This window comes from Phoca vitulina, unplaced genomic scaffold, assembly GCF_004348235.1.
Source record: "Phoca vitulina isolate PV1807 unplaced genomic scaffold, GSC_HSeal_1.0 scaffold49, whole genome shotgun sequence".
Classification (NCBI taxonomy): domain Eukaryota; kingdom Metazoa; phylum Chordata; class Mammalia; order Carnivora; family Phocidae; genus Phoca; species Phoca vitulina.
The window spans coordinates 3,979,279-3,996,478 of record NW_022589752.1 but is presented as its reverse complement, the minus strand read 5'-3'; the positions used below and the strand labels follow the sequence as shown (position 1 = coordinate 3,996,478).

At 38.4% G+C, this 17,200-nt stretch overlaps 1 protein-coding gene across 5 annotated transcripts in view; it reads left to right on the top strand.

The window, feature by feature from the left end:
• The window catches only part of LMNTD1 (lamin tail domain containing 1), a 480,256-nt gene that overhangs the window by 34,718 nt on the left and 428,338 nt on the right, over positions 1 to 17,200 (top strand). The window lies entirely within an intron of this gene.

The following is a 17,200-nucleotide window of genomic DNA, read 5'->3' as shown; positions in this document are numbered from 1 at the left end:
TCTTATCAATCCTGTTAATTCCCAAGTTTGAGTGAAACCCCATTATACATATTCAGTGCCCTATTCCTCAGTTACTATTTCTGGAGTTCACTTTCTGTGTATTACTAATCTAAATTCTGTCAAACCTTTAATGCACTTTGGTAGATTTTTAATTGATCTGTATTTGATTTCCTATCAGTTTACTGTTGTTTGTGATCGGTCTGTTACATCAAGTAGAAGATAGAGAGTCAGACACATCCAGATGAATCCCATGAGGACTACCAAAGGGCAAGAGTATAGGGTATGAAGCTGGAGGGCACATTTCAGGGATCAAATCCTAGTAGGTACCCAGACAGCGAGATCAAAGTCACAACTTCAAACTTAGGACCAGATAGAGAATGGGAATTGAACAACAAATCAGTAAAAAATTATCTGGAAAATCCCCACATATTTGGAATTTAAGCAACACATTCTAAATAATCTATGGGTGATAGAAGAAATCACAAGAAAATTTGGAAAATATTTTGAACTGAGTGAAAATGAACATACAACATAAAAACTTGTTGGATGAAGCCAGAGCAATGCTTAGAGACAAATTTATAACATTAAATGCTTATATTAGACAAGAAGAAAGGTCTCAAATCAATGATCTTAAAAAACCTGAAAAAGAAGAGCAAATTTAGCCCAAGATAAGCAGGAGGAAGGAAATAATGAAGGTAAGAGCAGAAATACTGAAAGAGTAAACAGAAAAACAATAGAGAAGAATCAGTGAAATTGAAAACTGTCTCTTATGAAAGATTAATAATACTGATAAAACTTTATCCAGACTGAACAGGAGAAAAAAAAGGGAGAAAACACATAACCAATATTACAAATGAAAAAGGGAACCTTTTCAGATCTAACAGATCCAATGAATTAGATTATGTTTTTTATACATTCAATGAGTCTATCCTTAATTTGGTTTCCATCAGCACCAGCATTTAAAGGATAATAAAAGTATATTATGAACAATTTATATGAAATTGACAAACTCCTTAAAGAGATCCAAACCACCAAAGCTCAGTGAAGAAGAAATAGAATACATGAATAGCCCAATATCTATAAAAGTTATTAAATTTGTATTCATTTAGCTGGGTCCACACTAGATCCAAAGCTACTGTGCAATAAGATGGTCAAGGCTATTTAACAAAAACTCTCCTACTGTGCTACTGATTCACCTTAAAATGTCTCTTTGAACTCATCTAACCAGTTTTCTATCCCTCTGGATTTTGAAGAAAAGCATTCCTAGTCACTGATTCCCAAATATACTTGGTTTTGTTCATGCAAGCAGGATGATAGGAATAAATTGAGTCATAGAAAACTTCGCAGAGGAGATAAAATTTGATTTGGTTACTAAAAGATAAGGAGAAAAGGTTGTACAGCCATTATAGTGCTATGCTAGAACATTCTCAATAGACTCCCGTAATGGCTTCCATCCAATGGAAAGGCCACAGAAATGGAAAGTGTATCCTAGAGTGCTTCATTTATATATCTGGAAAGCTGTTGGAAACCAAGATTAAGTAGAGACTCATTAAATGCCCAAGAAACACTATTGGGGGAGAGGTTTATTTTACTATAAGGATAATTTGGTCAGAGCAAGATTTTTTTTTTTTTTTTTTTAAGATTTTATTTTATTTATTTGACAGAGAGAGACACAGCGAGAGAGGGAGCACAAGCAGGGGGAGTGGGAGAGGGAGAAGCAGGCTTCCCGTGGAGCAGGGAGCCCGATGTGGGACTCGATCCCAGGACCCTGGGATCATGACCTGAGCCGAAGGCAGACGCTTAACGACTGAGCCACCCAGGCGCCCCAGAGGAAGATTTTGAGGAAGATTCTTAAAAAGTTATCAGGAGATTGAAGAACAAATTCTGACATGGATAAATGACTAGCTTGGAGACCTCAAACAAAAGAAGAATAAATAAGTATTTTCTAAATAATATAGAAGGGCAAATAGTGGAATTACCTGGGATCAGTACTGGAATGGGTTTATTTAAAATTTTTATGGATGAGTCAAAACTTCAAATTTACAAATGATATGACATTTTTTTTCCAGATGGAAGGATGCCAGGTACACAGAAAACCTGAGGCAGTATCTCAGAGGCAGAGATAAAGGATAAGAACGTGTCAAATGAGCTCCTTTCTGACAAACATAAGTTATTACACATTTATGTAAAAATAATTCAAACTGTATTCATAAAATGATGAGTTTCAGTAACACTTCCAAAAAGTAATTCAGGAGTTAGTGCAGACTATTCCTATTCTCCTGTTTTTAAAAAGAATATTAAATACATAGAAAAAGAAGACAAAAAAATTTTAGTGTGTTCTTGTGAATATATTTTAACATCATTAGAAATGTTCAAGTTCCAACAAGTGTCACCAGGCACCATAAATTGCCTAGAAATGACATAGTGTTACATTATTCTTAGGATTCCATTAAATTACAGAAATAAGGAGTCATCATTTTAAGAAATCCAACAAAGAGTATCTTTGAGTAGATGGCAGTGATGAAGCACAGGTTGTAATTTGTAATTACATCTGTGAGTATAGTCACATATTTACTTCTTGATTTTAGTCAGCATGAAATAATTATGTGTTCCAGATTGGAGTGCATTCAAAGTTCTGTTTAAAAAGTTCATGCAGATTTCCCACTTTGCTCTAAGAAAAATCTGCTCCTAATATTATGTTCCCCTCTGGCATGCCATAAACGGACACCCTAGAGATCAGAATAGCTAATAAGTGGAACAACTTAAGAATAGCTTCTCACAAATCAAACTGGAACAAATGTGAGATCCACATAGCAGCAACCAGATATATGCTTCCCGAAATCATATATCACACATTTAAGCTTTAAGTATATCCAATTAACAAATTCAGGTTTGATCCTCTCTGTGGGCTTTAGTAATAAGTTTAAGAAATGAAAATGGCTTTACAGGATCAAGAAAACTAAGTAGAATATTAAACAAACAAGGAATATTTAACCCACATTTCCCTCATGGAATATGATAGCCATAATTTTTCTTTGGTTTAGGCCTCATATACCTGAATGCAGCATTTAGGTAAGCATAACAAGCCTTTCTAGCTTTGCTTTCATCTTTTTTCAGCAGCTTGTACATTTATGATTTTACATTAAAAATCATACTTGAAAATTGCTATCATGGCTGCTTCTTCAGGTAGATCCATGCTTAGGTCAGGCAGTAAAAATGTTCGTGGGATAGGGTGGGACATAAGGAGATTGAATTCATGATGACAATTACAGGTGATAAAATTCTTGTTTTCCTGCTCAGAATTCTAAGGGGATCACTATTCAGTTGCCCTACCCCTTACTCCAAATTCCTTCACCTTCATATACTAAGAGGTTTGTGTATGTATTAGGAAGTTCTTGAGGAAGGAACTTGGTCTCAGAGTGGTTTTGATCTCATAGGAAACAGAGGCTGAATTTATTAAGTATAAGAGCATGAGCGTTCTATAGGTACACACTAAAATGCCTTCTAGTTCAGTGGGTTAACTCAGGTAGTCTCTAAAGAATCTCAGATTTGGTCTTTCATGCACACCCATAAAAAATCTCTGATACTGAGTGAGTGGGCTTGTTCTGGGTGGGAGAAATAATATGTCTGTGTGAAGTAAATGGTTCATGTTTCTGACTTCACTTCATATATTATATACTCAATGATCTATGATGACATAGCTCAGCAGAGAGCATTAAACTTAGGTACTATTGGAGGTGAGCATCTTTGGATAGGGGAATGTGCCCAGGGCTTGGAGTGACCACTGCATGTGAGTCCTGGCTCAGGCATGTGACCAGGAGAAGTTCTCTGAACCAATCTAAGTCCCCTCATTTGCAGATAGTGGTAATATCAACAATAGCAACATGTCTACCCCTCTGGTAGTTTTCCATCATGAAGATGGAAAATGCTGTGTTTGAAAATACTTTGTAATCTGTAAAGCACTCTTCTAATGTTCATTATCGTTATTGTTCCTTGTATTTGATAAGAAAGCTCATGCCATTGCTGTTTCCCAGGCCAGTGTTCAGCTTGCCTTGGGATGGATTCTGAATTGTTTGAAGTGGACAATGGCATTTTATCATCACTTTCTGCTTTCTATGCACATGTAGTCTAGAAGTACACAATGCAAAAATGCTTGGCAAGCATCAAGTCATTATATCAAGTGTTGGGACCAAGTTTCTCTTTAGCGTCCTACAGCACTACTGTAAGCTCAGATTCCCCTTGGATTCTCTACAGTCCTGCCTTCAATCTGTTTCAATCCTTTCATGAATATAACATATCAGAGTTACTATCTTACAAATCATCACAATTGCAAGCACCAAATATGCAGAATAACCCTTTGTCTCCATAACACATCTTTTTTTTTTCTTTTTAAAGATGTATTTATTTGAGGGAGAGAGAGAAAAAATGTGAGTGGGGGGGGCAGAAGGAGAGGGAGAGAAATCCTCAAGCAGACACTGAGCGCAGAGCCTGACTCCTGGCTTGATCCCAGGACCCTGAGATCATGACCTGAGCTGAAATTAAGAGTTGGACACTCAACCAACTGAGCCAGCCAGTTGCCCCTCCGAAGTACATAGTATATCTTTAGATATTAGCCACAGCTATTCAGGCCAAGACCTAGGTCCTGTCCTCTATGTGTTCCTTTGTTTGCTAGAGAAGCCTTCTCAATGTAAGGCATCAGAGCCCAAGGGAAGAGTGCAGATCAGTGGAGAACACAATGGAGAGATCAATGCCTTTGTCCTTTCTAGCTCCTCTGCCTAGGGTCATTACATCTCTGTCACTATGTGGTATCCTTGCACAAATAGAGTTTTAGAGAGGCAGCGTGACACATACTCATACTCTATGTTCACAGTTGTGCATTTACATATATGTAGATGTGTATAAATGAATAAATTGTATATTAGTATTTATTTAATCATTAAATACATTATCTTTTCCCTCAAGGAATTTATTATCTTAAAGAAGGGAGATAAAAATATGCAATGGAGGGGTGCTTGGCTGTCTGGCTCAATCAGAAGAGTGTGCAACTCTTGATCTTGGGGTCCTGGGTTTGAGCCCCATATTGGGTGTAGAGATTACTTAAATAAATAAAACTTTAAAAAAACGCAGTCGATACAAATACTTTGATAATCTGGATGTTCCTAAATACAGATACACACATGGATTATCCAAATGTTTTGTGTTTTACTGAGTGTATAGCATGTGCCAGGACTAATTTAAGCTCTTTACACATGTGGATGCAGTTAATCCTCCCAACACTTTTATTAAGTAGGTACCATATATATACAATTTATTTATATATTTGTATACCATTTATTTATATATTTGTATCTCATAAACCATACATATACTATATATATATATATATATATATATATATATATATATATATATAACTGGTAGGTAGTAAAATATATTCAATTTATAAAGGAAGACAGATGCTAAGTTACACAGAGATTAAGGACTTTGTCCAAGGTCATATAACCATCAAGGGGCAAAGAGGTGAGATTCCACCTGTGCAGTTAGCTGGAGAGCCCAGGTGTTTAATTCCTCCACCAGGCTGCCTCTATGATAAATGCAGTCTCCAGTCAGCCTTTAGTGAGTAGATACTCCCAGCATGCCCCCTCCCTGGAATCTATACACATGATTAGTAGACTGTCATGAATTTTGCCAGCAGTATGGTTCTACTAGATTCTGCCCATTATTGTTGAAGGCCACTGTTGTAGGCTGAGTTTCATTGACACAGGCTCTGAGATAGAGATTTTCATGTAGGAAGTTAACTGGGGAGAACTCTCAGGAACACCTATTAGGGAGTGAGGGAAATAAGGAAGAGCCAGCATCCACTCAGAGGAGATAGGAGAAGACTTGTATCATGATGCAGCTTCAACAGAGGTCTCAGCAGACCCCTTGCAGAGTTCCAGAGCTGGAATGGCCCTTCCTGAGTTGAGGCAAGGGTTCAGGGTGTTTGTGCCCCCATATCGAGTAGTCACGGGATATGGGCTGCCATAGGAGAACAAGGCAGCTCCCTTTGAGGGCAATTCCTGGGGAAAGAGTCAGCTGGCAGTTTTCCCAGCAGCAGAGAGGATGAGAGGCTCAGCCTGCAGGGGAATCTGGGCAGCTCACCATGTACCCACTCTCAGAGTCATGGTGAAATGACAGGCACTGAAGATAGTATTTTAAGAAAGGAAGTCCCTGCTTTATCTCTTTACCTTGGAAAGGCAGATATTGTTATGGAAAATGACATTACACCCCCCCACACACACATACACAGTTGGGAGTGGTAAGCAGGAATGAAGAGAGAAGGTTCACCTACTCCCTCCCCTTCACATATCCCACTCCTTTCCATGGCTGGATTGCCAATGTTCTTACAAAAATTTGCAGGGGTGGCTCATCCAAGTAGATCAGACTGGTCAGCCTCTCAGGGAGGATATGGCTGATGGGCAATCTTTCCCTTTCCCTCTCCCTTCAAGAAAATTTCTTGCCCATTCTCTGGGAAATTAAAGTAATATATTTCTCTGAATGGAAGCTGAATCTTGATATAAAACTTATATAGCTTAGGTGAGCTTTATATTATTCCTACATGGTGATGGTGAAATGATAAAGTAATTAAAGCATATTTCTATAGGCCTCCTCTTTCTCAGCAACATAGAATTGTTGCCGCTTTTCCTCCTCCCTCTTCTCTTCTCCCCACCATCCCCTCAACCCCACTGTGTGTGTTTTGGGAGAAACATGGAGATTTGTTATGTTTATACCAATATTTACCAGGTGTTTAAAGCCTTCTATATGCTTTAAGCTACTTTATATATGTTATTGCTAAATATGCCAATAACCCTGCACAGTAGGTATTATTCATACTGTTTTACAGAATGGGAAATTGTTGCTCAAAGAGTGTATGTGAACTGCTCATGATCCACAGCCAGTAAGTGATAGAGCAAGTATCTGAAGCACTGTCCAGATCCCCAGTCCACACTGACTCTCTGTGAAAAGGGGCTTGAAGTATCTTGCATCTCATTTGGGGTGTCTTGAGATAGATGTTTACCTGAAAGGCAGGAAAATGAGTTTAGGTGTGGATAAATAGAGCTCTACTTATCCCCTACCCACAGTTCTCCTACAATCCACTTTATGTATCTTGTGTGTGATGGCAGGAGCTAATTTCTTACACATCCCCAATAACACTAAGTCTTTATTTAACTAGAAAACATTAATAACTGGTTTTTGCCTTGTTAGAAACAACCTCTAATCTTCCTGGTAGAAAGAGGAGAATTTTCTCTCACAGCTGGTATGGGCTTCCACTGCAGCAGAATAGTTAACTTTTCATTTGTTTTCAGATCTTGAATAGGAATATGTAGTGTACAATTGCATAATGTGATAGTTCAAAGTCAAAAAGGTTTGCCTTTAAATATCATTTATAGGATTTTTCCTTTATACTTAACATTGAAGCTGGTAAACTTATCTATGGACTTAAGACCCTCCATGCTGGTTTTTAATAGGGGCCATCTGAAGAGACCGCCATTGCCTACATGATAGTTTTCATGGTGAAAATGTTTGGCTTTCGTGCCTTCCAATTAAAGAAGGATCCTACTGTTTGCCATCCACTCCCAGGTCTGGAGCAGAAACAAAATAAATGTGAGGGCATCAGTCCTCATCTTGGAGCAGAAATGGATAAAAATTTGTTCTTTCCCAGCTCCCAAAAGCCTCCCAAAGGCCTTTTCCCCCATAGGTTATATTAGTTTGGTCTCTGACATGCCCAGAAGATAGCCTGTGATATTTTTTTCTTAAACGGCACCAGGCTTTAGAAAATGAAGTCAGGTTGTCAAAATAAAAACAGGTTAAGAGTGTTTGTGCAGGTTAAGGCCTTTAGTCAAGGCATTGAGTTACTGAAAGATTAGCTTTATGCTGAAATACTAAATGGCTGTAGAAGAAATCTGAGAAACACCGTTTAATATTATTAAAGACTCAAAAAAACAGGAACTGAATCATGAGAAAAGAAAGTACTGAGGAAAAGGGTCAGTGAATTGGAGGCTTACAGGCATGTTAGGATCTGTACTGGAGAGAAAAGGGGAAAATAGAAATGTATTGGTTTTTACTGCAGTCAGTGATTCTCTTTCTCACATCAGTTGTACACAGATTGTTAAATATTGCCTACAGGTAACCTCAGGGACTGAATAGCCAGTGTAGCTTTCTGAACTGTGATCATAGGAAGAGGAGTGTACTCGGGTTTTGACATTGTTTGGTAAAAGATTACAACAAAACCTTTACTGACAACATGATACATTAGCCAATACAGCACAACAGGACAAAAACAGGCACGCTCACTGAGCGGGAGGAAGCCACAGGCCGCTCCCACCACATAGGGAGGGCCTGATAAAGCACCCTGTGAAGAGTGATTTCAGCCAGCACAAACGCTGTGGGCATGGCTAACAGTTTAAGACATGAAATATGAATCCCATATAATTTGTTATTCTTATAACCTTATGAGGAAAGGTCAGTATTCTATGGACACAAAACTCCTGTACCACTGACAGTGTTGTACAGAGTTCAACCAGCAATCTCCAAGCATGCTATAAACATGTGGTGTTTTTGAAGGAGGGAAACCTCCAGAACAGAGAGAGAAGCTGACTGTCTTACCTAAGGGCTCACAACAAAATTGGTCCAGCCAGCCACTGGTCCTTAGTACTTCCTGAGCTTATGTTTTTATTTTCCTTTTTGATCCACTGCTCATGATTTTCCTTGCAGCATGAAAAAAAATGCTTTAACCCTACCCCCATCCTTTTTTCTTCTTTCAAGTTCCACTCAAGCCTCATCAACTTCTTTCTCAATCACTACAACACCCAGATCACCTCTGCCATCCCTCAGTGCTCATTGCCTATACTTTTTAACGTACTTGAAAAATACCCTATATTGCCATAGAGTTGAATCTTAATTTTTAAGATATAGCTGTCTTTCCTTAAATAGAGGAAAGAGGAATATATTTTTACTCTAAAACTATTCTTACACTTTTTCTGTTTTTACCCAAACTTCTAACATTTTGAACTCCAAACAGGCAGCCAGCAAATACATGGTAGTGCATGAATGAATGGTGTATTTATTAGGAATTGCCAAATTAGTAACAATTACCCAATAACAGTGATCTTTCACATAAAAGAAAGTCTGTGTCATAATTATGCAATATTGTCAATGCCCCCAGGCTCCTTCTAGGTTTCTGTTCCACTATCCTTAGCATGCAGAGACGTTTTTAAGGTTTCCTCATGGTTGTAAAATTTCTGCTGAAGCTCCAGCCATCACATCTCAGCTAAAGGCTTGAAGAGGGAAGGAATGAGAAAGGCCCAAAAGAGCAAACCTTCCAAAAAAGTCAGCTTCCTTTAAAGAGCTTTCTGGAGCACCTACCCGATGACTACTGAGTATATCTCATTTACCTCTAAAAATAGTTACCTCTATTTTTAGGAGAGTAATCTTTGGCTATGCATATAGTATGCTAAAGAAAATCAGATTATCTTAGTAAAGAAGAAGGATATGGAGAAGGCAATTGCCAAAGTCTGCCATAGTGGTCAAAGTTGCCTCTTGAGTGGGGTTCCGTCTCTTGATATTCCTATAAGACTAGGTGTTCTTCCCATATAATGCATCTCTGGGGGAGAAATCAATACTTGGGAATTTAGACAAAGAAATATAAGAATATTAGTCATCCTGGATGGAATTGATGAGTCAAGGATCTGGAGATGCCAAGGCAGGAGAAATGGGGTCTTCTGGGAATAAAGTGAGACCAAAAGAACTGGAGTTCTTGATGATGTTGAAAAGCAGGTATCGTGGTAAAGATGTGAAAAATTTAGAAAGATAGGCTGCTGTCATCTAAGGATGGAATATGGGATTTCAGATTTCAGAGATTTAGCTGTTCCAGATAGTGAGTGGCAAGCTTCAGGGCTTGGTTTTTCAAAGTAGAGCAGAGCTGAAGGTCATTAGCGTGGAAAAGATTTATAAGTTCCCATGGTATAGAATAATACCTATTGAATGTGATGCTTTACATATTTTCTAGCTGGGCCAAGCATAGATGGATTTTCTTTTTGTCATAAAAAAAGTATTACTACATTTTGGAAAGTAGAGGGGGAGAATCTTCACATTCCCACCATCTACACAACTCATATCTGGTTTGATGTATTGCTTTCCACATGATGTACATAATTGCAACAAGAATGTAATTCTTGCACTTACTAGATACAGACCTTGATCTGTACTCTGAACATAGTTTACATATGATCATCTATTATTTTAACATTATAATTTAACATTATAATGGAAGTATTTTCAATGTTGTAACATAGCTTTTATATACTATAATTACAATTATAATTAATTTTAATTTGGGGATACTCCAGATCACAGATCAAGACTATCTTTCTAAAGACTCATTAATACAGCATTTACCATTATAAACACAGGCTCAAGATTCTAAGTGTGTATTTTGATTTTTGACAATTTTATTACATCTTTAATTCTAACTTGAACAATGAGAATTTTTCATCATGTGTCTTTGGATCCATTCTTGCCAGAGAAGACTTCAGGGGTTCTGCAAAAAAGTAAAATAAATTCTCACTCCACTAAATCACCCAGTCTTTCAGCAGACCTAAAATAAATCTTTTCCAACCCAGGAGAAAACAAGAGGGTAGAGAAATGAGAACCAATGAAATTTTGTAACTTTCTTATCTTGTATCTATGGTAAGAATATATAGAAATCTTCTTAGTACACTTCTAAAGGGAAGCCCTGGTTCTGGGGATAGCTGAAGACCCATCTAATGTAATTCTTGCACTTACTAAATACAGACCTTGATCTGTACTCTGAACAAACTTATGTTAATATCCCTAACTTCAAATGGTTGAGGAACACAGTTGGCAAAAGGGAAGAGTGATGTTTGCAACATCAAGATAAGAGAAATCAGAATACCATGGGTCTCTAACAGTAAGACAAAAGTGAGTCATGTCTCTTTTTACTCCTGGTAATTTAGTTGATGTTTGGCAATCCTCGTCTTCAGTTTCACAGAAATGAGGATCTTAATCTGTGATCTGGGGTATCTCAAAATTGTAATTTGAACATTTATTAATAACCTATTGATTAATTATAATAGCTATGCTGCAGCATGGAAAATGCTTACATTATAATGTTTAATTAAAATAAAAGAATAGATGATCATATGTAAACTATGGTTGCAATTGTAGATATCATATAGAAAGCAATAATCCAATCAAGACATTAGCTATATAGATGGTGGAAATGTGAAGATTTTTCCTATTTTCTAAAATATACTTTTATCATTTTTAACAACAAAAAGATTTCTACTTCAAATTTTTTGACATTGCTTCCTTCTGACTTATATGCCCAGAAAACTTCCCACTAAGTTCAATTCACCTATTCTTTTGGATCACCTAACATTGCTATACAAACTCATACAGCCCTGTGGATGGAACCCCTACAAAAGTAAGTTTTCCATTGTAGGCCAAGCTCAGTGCCACTTAATAATCCCTGTACTTTTCCCTGGCCTTTTCTCCCTCTTATTTCCCGCAATGGTTGGTCCAAACACTTTCTACTTCTATAGCCTCATACGTGTGTATTTTCCAGGGTGCTGTCCTCAGGCCCTTCTCTTCTTTCTGTGTTCATTCTCCTGCTTTAACTGCCATCCATTGAGTTTCTACCTCCAAATCCCATCCATTCTCTGACTCCACACATTCATATTATACTGGGTACTTGGATGTTTGTGCTCTTGGATCTCACATGGGCATCTTAGCATCAAACTCATTATATTTTATAAACTTTAGAATATTGTTATAGGTTCTATGTTTCAGTTCATTCTAATGACATCTATTCAGCCATCAATTCAGAAATCTGGAATTGATCTTTTCCTGTTCCTTTCCTTCCCACCCCCCTTCAGTATAATAATATTCTATGAATTCTGTCTCTTATTTTCTTTCAAATCTGTCCCTCCTCTTCATTCCCATCCTTGCTGTGTCCCTCATCATAAATGACAGTGGTCTCATAACTGGTCTTCCTAACTCCTGAGTTGCTTCCTCCAATCCACCCTCTTCTCTCTAACCAGCGTATAAAACAGTTTTTCATATGACTTGGTGTACATAAAAGCTCTTCAGTAAGCTCCTCCATCACTTAGAAGAAAAAGCTTAACTCTTGAGTGTGGTAAACAAAGCCCTTTGTGATTTGAACTCGGTCTTATCTTTCTAGCATTATGTCTTGCCTCCACCAGTCTCCTGTACTCAGCCACACTGAACATTCATTTCAACAAATGTGCTGTCTTTGACACTCCTCCATGCTGTTCCACAGCTGTTCAGTTTTCTGCTTATCATCTGTTGATCTTCTGGTAATTCACTTATTCCCTTGAACTCTAAGCAAGGGAATCCCTTCTTCCTGGGATTCTTTGATCATACTGCTATTCCCACTCTCATCACATTTTACTATGGCTATTTGTGTTTCTATCTTGTGCATTAGATTATGAGTCCCTTGAAGGTAGGGACCAGATCTCAGCATTTCTGTCTCCCTAGCATCTGACATATGTTAGTTGTCCAGAAATTTTTTTTTAAAGCAATGTCCCTTTGATAGTGGCTCCCCATTTTGTGTTCACTTCCTTTCAATCTTATTGAATGAATTCTCAATACCATTCTTTCTACCTTTTTACTTCTCATTCACCTTGCCAGCTCAGGGTAATAGGATTCCTACCCTCTTCACTTCCAAGAGGCACTCTTGGCAAGGTCAACAATGACTCGCATATTGCCAAACCCCAATAACACTTTCCAGCACCAGAATTATCTGATTTATTCCATGCCTTTGACACTAGGGACTACTCTTTTCATTGTAAAGCTCTTGTAAGGTGTTCTCTCTCTGATACTGGGAAGTTCTCCTCTCTCTAGCCCTTTGTCCTCCTTTCTAAACCCTTTTCTGCTTGTCCTTCCCTAAGGTTTGATACTCAGTCTATTGCTTTTATTTTCAGCACTCAAGGTAGCAAACTTCCATAATGGCACTTTAACCCTATGGTTTTAACTATCACTCACATTCTAATCAGTCTCCAAACTATATCTAGCCCTCACCTCTCATCTGCGCTTCAGATTCAAATATCCAGTTGCCCAGTGGGCATATATGTTCCATAATCTCTTTAAACGCAGTGTAAGCCTGAATTAAACATCTACCCTCTGGCCTTTTCCTTATCACAGTCTGCCCTACCCTCTCCCTGTGGAAGATTCCTTCTGAATTTCTTGTGTTAGCAACAACACCAAAGACCCAGTCAGTTGCCAGCCATCCTAGTGTCTTGTCTAATCCTTGTTCCTCCACAACTAATTTACCTATCCTCAGCATGGCACTGCACCCTAAATCCTCCACTGAGTAGAGAGAGCTTTTCAAGCACAAATTCTACTTTCTTCCTCCTTATGTTAAACCCTTGAATGGCTTCCCATCCTCCAGGATTAAGTGGACATTCTTTAGCATGGCATACAGGCTCCCTGTGGCCTGGCCCCATCTCCATCTCTAGTTCACCTCCTGCCACTCCCTTGTTTGCACTTTTATGCTCTAGAAACCTTGTGCTAATTGTGGTTCTACCTCAGTTCTTTGTTTTGTTAGTTGTAGCCCTCTGCCTAGAGTGCTATTTAACCCTCATTCACCTTGATAATCCTAATCATCACCCACGCTGCTCCCCATATCACATCCTTCAAGATGTTTTCTCCAGCTCTCCAGGCCTGGTGGTTAGGGCCTCCAGTTCTGGAGTCATTCTGTTGGGGTTCACACCCTGTTCCAAATCATATTAGCTGAGTGGCCTTGGAAAAATTACTAAACCCCTCCATTCATAAGTCCTCCCAACTGAAAAATGGGGATAAAAATAGAATTCATTTACAAGGTTGTTAGAGAATTGAGATTCACAGAACCTAGCACATAGTAAAAGCTCAATAAATATTTTATAACATGACTGTCATTCTTCTGCACTATGCCTTATCCATTTCTGTGTCACCAGAGCTAAGCAGTACTTTGCATATTGTAGGTACTCAACACATTGTTGTTGGATTGAACCCAAATTGAAAGAATTGATGAATGAGCTAGAGAATATTTATGCATGGTAGCATATTAAGAGTGTACAAATGAACCAAACAGAAGAGTCTCAGTTAAATGATTTACTGTGATAAGTGGCAACTGCTGTTGTAGAAAGAGGTTGGTATATTTAATGTGCTGGACCCTGTGGAGCACTACTCAGATCTGCCCTTCCGGATGGGAGCACTAACTCCTCCAGCTGCTGGGAGTATGATGGCAGACTTCTGATAGCTGAGGATCCCTTTTCTGGTGACTATGTGGGGCTGGAAAGAGCCATTTTTCCCAATGTGCTGCCCCTGCCTGCATCTAAAGACTGGTCCGCTCAGGAGACTGTTGTTGTCTGACCTTGCTCCAACTTGGGACAACTTTGCAGGGCCATTCTAGATGCAGAAGTCACCACAGGATGGATGAGGCTCTGGTGGGACTTCAGTGCAGCCCAATTGCTTCCTCTGCCCAATCCAACTTACTTCACATCTGTATAGATGTCGACCCCCCCTAGAACATACCCTGTAACATCCTGTGTGCAAACTTCAGTTTTAGAATATTTCCTGGAGAATCCTACCTGCAGCATTTCACAAAGGGTAAGAGTCAAGTGAATTACATTTTAGATACAGTTTATATGAGATGTATATGAAATGACCAGGGGTAAGGCTGGTGCCAAAACAGAAGACATGATGATTATTTTTGAGGGGTGACAGGATATAGAAGGGGGTGCCAAGATAGAAGCCACTGCTTACAGCAACTTTAATACCTGGCTCACCTTCTACCCCAAATATTGTGAATTGTGGGTCCTTTAGACTCTGTGTCTGTATACATATATTTTCTGTCACTGTGTCGTACCAGGAAATGCAAACATGGAAAGTGAAAGAAACCCCTGAGGCTCCTGCCTATAGTAAGGTTTCGGGGAGATTGGGAAACCCTGTGTTGTGATGATGTATCCCTTGGCAGGCAGTGATTTAGTACTGGGCTGCATTTTTATTAATTAAAAAAAGGGCAGCAAGATTAGAAACAATATATTGCCTGCCTATATTACGTTAGAATAGGACTTTAAAATAATTTGTTCTAGAGAAAAAAATCCACAAAATAACTAAAGCTAATAAGTTTTAGTTATTAAACTTGTCACAGGGTTTAGCTCAGGATAAATTAATTCTTACTTTGGATGGCCAGGATAAGTTTGCTTTGTTTTTGTCTTTTTAAACTCCAGGGTAGGGACGCCTGGGTGGCTCAGTCGTTAAGCGTCTGCCTCCGGCTCAGGTCATGATCCCAGGGTCCTGGGATCGAGCGCCGCATCGGGTCCCTGCTCCACGGGAAGCCTGCTTCTCCCTCTCCCACTCCCCCTGCTTGTGTTCCCTTTCTCGCTGTGTCTCTCTCTGTCAAATAAATAAATAAAATCTTTAAAAAAAAAAAAACTCCAAGGTACATCATAGTTTCTATTTATGAATTTCAAAGAAAAGACACATACATTTTATTGCATAAAAACATGCACATAAAAGATAAATTAAAAAAGTGGAAGTCCTCCACCATTTCACTCCCCACAATGTCACTTCTCAGAAATAGTCACCATGAAGAATTTGGTGTATATCTAGGAGAATATATCTCGCCTATATTTATATTTATAATAAAACTGTGAAAAAAAAAAACCCCTGGCTAGTGAATTGGTTAAATTTCTTAAGCTAATATAGACAGACATGAAAACATCTATTTTCTCACTCATGTTTCTGTTCAGTTGAATCTCCTGCATATATAACACAGGCACCTCAGTTATTGCTAGAATATTGACAGTTGTCTTTTTCCTTCTTTCCCAACACAACTTCCTGTGAAAACACCAGTGGGATTGTGCGTTTCTTTGGAAGTTCAGCTTCTTTTGAAAATGGTGATATCTCATCATATTGCAACCTTGGCAGAAGGACTTCTTATTTTCCCCTTTGTATGTTTTGAATCCCCATGTTCATGTCACACCTAGATTTGCTGCTTTCATTCGTTCATATCACTTTCAATTTAATGACAACAGAGAATTAGAAAGTTTCTGCTTCTTAGGACGTTGCTAGTATTTCTCTTTCAATTTGTTTGTACCTTTCTCAACTCCTACTCTCTCAGGTCCCAATACCAACCAACTACATTTCCAATGTAAATGACAGCAAAAGGCCCCAGTCATTACTGCAGACATGATTAAGAAAGAAATCCAGATTTCGAGGCTTATAAACCATAAAATATACTACCATTGCAAATAATGCCCATTTCCTTGGAGAATTCAACAACATAGAAAGTTTGAACATAAAAGATTAGAAATCATCCAGTCTCATTTTATTGACAAATTTTTTTAAAGATTTATTTTTTTTGAGAGAGAGAGAGAGCGTGAATGGGGTGAGGGGGTGGTAAAGGGAGAGAGAGAGAATCCTCAAGTAGATTCCCCACTGAGTGGGGACCCTTCCCTGGGGCTCGATCCCAGGACCCTGAGATCATGACATGAGCTGAAATCAAAAGTCGGTTGTTCAACGAACTGAGCCCCCAGGCACCCTTGAAGATGGGTTTTTAACAGCACAGCAGAATAATCTAATATGTGAACATAAAATATGTCAGAACTATGAGTGGCTTAGATTCAAATGCATTTAGAGGCAAGAATCTAGGCAGATAATCTGGATAAATAGATTTGATGATTTGATGACAAGACCTGGATGGAGTCCTTTGCATTAAGAAAACAAATATTATTACTGCGTTTGAACATTTCCAGCAAACTGGACAGAAATGAGCCAATCTTAAATCATGCCAGTTAAGTGAAGACATTTTTTAAAAAGGGTGAGCAGTAGCTAGAAATTTTTATTTAAGAGTCATCAATTTCAATTTTTCAGGTTTGAATCAAAACATATGGTCCTTAATTTTAGACAGCTACTTTTTTCTTATAATAAACAAAGAGCTAATTTATATTCGTATTTCTTTGTCATAAGAAAGAGAAATAAATACCAAATTGTTTTATCTGCAGCATGGGCTATAAATAGAATATTTTTCTAGTCTCTATAGGTCGTTTGCAAGTCTTGAAATCCTTGCTTTGGAATTAGCATTGTCATTAAAACGCCCTCACCTTTAGAATGAGTGGGACCCCACTTCTCAGGC